Source organism: Vicia villosa, linkage group LG4 (genome assembly GCF_029867415.1).
Source record: "Vicia villosa cultivar HV-30 ecotype Madison, WI linkage group LG4, Vvil1.0, whole genome shotgun sequence".
NCBI lineage: Eukaryota > Viridiplantae > Streptophyta > Magnoliopsida > Fabales > Fabaceae > Vicia > Vicia villosa.
In genome coordinates this window covers 76,405,393-76,409,436 of record NC_081183.1, presented here as the reverse complement: position 1 = coordinate 76,409,436, position 4,044 = coordinate 76,405,393, and the positions used below count along the sequence as shown (strand labels likewise).

The following is a 4,044-nucleotide window of genomic DNA, read 5'->3' as shown; positions in this document are numbered from 1 at the left end:
AACCCATATTACCAATAGAAGATGAGGAAGAGGAACATGATGCGGATTATTGGGACAATGGGTTGCCTGCAATCCCAAATTCCTCCAACATTGCTTCTCACGATTTTGAAAATCTTGGCAACACTGTTAAAAATGAAACACCACAACAACCAGGTTCTTGCATTCAAAAACCTAATTTGCTCAATTTCCTTCCTCATTGCTCATTAACACATTCGTAACCTGCGTGGGTTCCTACCCACGACCCATTTCCTCTGAAGCAATGCGTAAAGAATTCAACAACCCTACTGTTCTAATCGATGATGAGATACCCCCACCAGAACCTCCAGACGAAATCACGGTCGTGGCATCATCCTTCATGAATCTAACAATTTATGATTCATCTGCGTTCGCCATCACAGAGGCAAATCTTGATGCCAAATTCTCATGTTACTTTGCTCGGACACTTTCTCCATTGAGTTCTTCACTGCAACTTTCCAAGAAACCCCTTTGCAATATTGTTGATGATCCGGGTATTAGGGTTTTAACAGTGGTCAACACAATCAGTTTCTTTAGTCTATACCGCAACTTCGTCGTCATATTTACAAGTTTGGATATGGACCATTCTTCATGCTTTATAAGCTTTAACTCTGTAAGCACTATCAGGGGAAGCATTACAGAATTTCTCATGAATTTGGGAAGACTATCCAAGATAAAGTCACAATCACTATCCAAAAAGACAACACAACCTCGATCTTTGAATGCTAGAATTTTCGTCAATGGAACGGAATTAATTCAATCATTACCTCACACAGTAACAAGAGCATCCATGTTGGTTAGAATCAAGAAAATGCACCAAAGATACTCAGGAATAATATTTGAAGTCATGGAGGCAATAGCAAAATTTATGAACCATAACATAACACCGTATCTTCTGTTAAGAAGCACGATCAATGCATCAGGTAACTTAGTTCATTTATCATATGTTGTTGGCCTTTTAGTTGGAATACCGAACACAAAACCTATTGGATCTGATGGAAAAATTCTCAATGCTAAAGAGACTTTTCATATAGCTGTAACCAAAACTGGTTTTTTCGAGTTGCAACCTAAAGAAGGTTTGGCCCTGGTGAATGGTACCACTGTTGGATCAAGTTTGGCTTCATTGGTTCTTTTTTAGACAAATTCACTTATTGTTTTGTCGGTAATTTTCACTGAGGTTATGCAAGGAAGACCTGAATTCAGTGACCATCTCACTCATAAGTTGAAACACCATCTTTGTCAAATTGAGGCTGCTGCTATAATGGAACATAATTTAGATGGAATTACTATATTAAGGCTGCACATAAAGTTCATGAAATTGGTCCACTTCAGAAGCTTAAACAAGATAGGTATGTGCTTCGAATGTTGCCTCAGTGGCTTGGAACGCAGATTGAAGTGATTGATGCTTTTCTAAATGAGAAAGCAGCTGTTATAAAAGAAGCTATAGAAAAAGATAGAGCAGTAGCGACAAATTCTTAGAGTGATGAAGTTGGTGAAGTGATGTGTTTTGAACTTTTGGAAGCTCTAGCTCTTAGCCAGTATTTCTTGTTGGTTCCTGATTCACCTTCATTGGCCAGTGGTGTTAGTTGTTCATCTCCAACAAATATAGAGAGGCATGTCAGTAATAACAATCCATATTTTGTTGTTTCAGAATCACAGAGAACTACTTCAAAATCACGGTCTTCATGTAATAAAGATTGTAGTGACTTGACTTCAAGGTTCATAGGAAATTGGCATAGGAAGTTCTCTGAAGGAAATGGGCAGCCACATCGTTATCTATGTTTGACATTTAAGCTCTGTGACTTTCGTAAATTTGACAAGGTTGATGTTGAATCTAGTAAAGATTTGGAACATTGGAATGAAATGCTTATAAATGATGCCGTCAAGTTATGCCATGAGAATAATTTCAATACAGGATTTTTCGAGGGTAGTGATAATTACAGTGTTGTTGATGCATACGAATCGAAGGTCCGACTTTAATATATTCTTACAAGGATTGCATTGATTTATGGTGCCACAAGTACCGAGACGTTGTGTGTTGTTACAAGCAGTCTCTTCATGAGTGGAGCACTGGTTGCAAAATACTTAGGAAGCACATCTGAAACTCACTTTCCTGATGTATTTGAATACACAAATTTCTCTTTATGTGACATTGAAGATTTTAACATCAGCATTGTACTTGATGAAGCTTGTGATTTTATAGACAGTGTTGAACAAAAAGGTCTGAAAATTTTAGTCCACTGCTTTGAAGGGCAAAATAGAAGTGTTACATTAGTCATTGCTTACCTAATGCTCAGGAATATGCTTTAGTAAAATCATGGGAAACAATATTGGGGCCATAAGTCATTGATCATATTACTTTTTCAACAATTATTTTACAACCTTGAGGACAAGGTTGTTTTCAAGGGGTGAGTAATGATAGAATCATGGAGTTAGTTTTAGACAATTTAATATTTAAGTTAGTAGAAGAGTTTATTTTAGTTGGGCTTTTATCTTAAATATGGTTTAGTTGGTTTTTGAGTCTTTGGGCCTTTATGTTACTACCCACTATTGTTATCACTATATATGTACTCTTATTGAGAGAGTGAAAATCAATCAATAAAAATCAAAGTTATCTTTTAATTCTATTTTCTTAGTTTGTTTACTTATTTCTCTTAGTTTTGTAATTCTTGTTAGGGTTAGCATTTTGCTTCCTAACAGTCTCACCCCTCTTTTATTAAAAGAACCAACTACTTATTAATTTTCTTTAATAATACTTAATTAAAAAATATTGTTGTGGTTTTTCCAACAAAAACTATAATATTAGAGTGAGTAAAATGATCGAATCCACATGGAATGAAAAATAGAAGGTATTTAAAATGATTGTTATTTTAAGTAGAAAAAAGGAATCAAGGTGATCTTGTAATTGGAAGGTGTTATCAATTCTTGTGTTGGGTCAATCTATACAGAATTTTATTCTGTCATTAAACGGGTCTCTGCTAGTGAACGGTGGGATAGGTCCCTCTTGAATTAGTCGCTCCAAGGTTGGATACCAAATTTTTTTAAAAACAAGTAGAAAAAAGGAATTACTTTTTAAAATGTTTTTTACAATAGAAAGAAAAGAAAGTATAATAGTAAAACTATCAACGATAGAGAGTGTTGAAATAAGGTGTAACAATTATTAAGGTTATATGAATATCAATGATCAATTATGTCGATTTTAACCCTCAAAACATATTTCCACATGTTCGTCAAAATTATCCATGGATGAAATTAAAATGAGAGATTAATAATGTTGTTTATATATTGACACGTAAAGAACAAATTTTTATCATTAAACTCAAATGGGGGTACGATGGATAGCTCACTCATGTGTTGCCTTTCTAGGAAAGTTAAGTGGTGAGTTTCTCAATTATCAAACAATGTCTTGATCATTTCCATTATATTCAAACAAGTCAATTAGATCAATAATTCATTCAAAATAAAAACCATATCATGTAGTGACAGTTTCACACGCATTTAAAGTAAATAATGGAAAACCCACACAATTTCACTAGGTTGGATTTGCATATCAAAATTAAATGTTAATCAGTTTCATAAAATAAATAAAAGTATACTTTGAAAAGGAAACAAATTTGTATTCAGATTTGTGTCCAAAAATAAACTTAAGATAAATCTTAAAATCAAATATTTGACAAAAGATGTTATACATCATGCTATCTTGTATCTTACGTCATGAACCATGTCTTTAAACACTCAAATTAAACCATGTTAGAAACTTCATTTTAAATCATTAGATCAAAACAAATAAACTAAACTTTGCTAAGGAACATAGAAACTAAGCATATAAATTAAAACTTAAGAAGGAATCATAATTTTAAAACAACAAATAAACAATTAAATAATACACAAAACAAACAAATAAGTGGTAAAATTGACTAGAAGAGTGGTTGTCATCACTTCTCTCAAAATTTTGGATGTCCACATACCAACAGTATTATCATGCTAAGGTGAATATATGCAAAAGACTAGCATATAACAAAATTTAAT

The 4,044-nt window shown here is 33.3% G+C and overlaps 1 pseudogene; it reads left to right on the top strand.

Annotated features, from left to right (window-relative positions):
• Window positions 1-259: 259 nt before the first annotated feature.
• Window positions 260-1,494, top strand: LOC131597390 (phenylalanine ammonia-lyase 2-like; annotated as a pseudogene).
• Window positions 1,495-4,044: the final 2,550 nt, after the last annotated feature.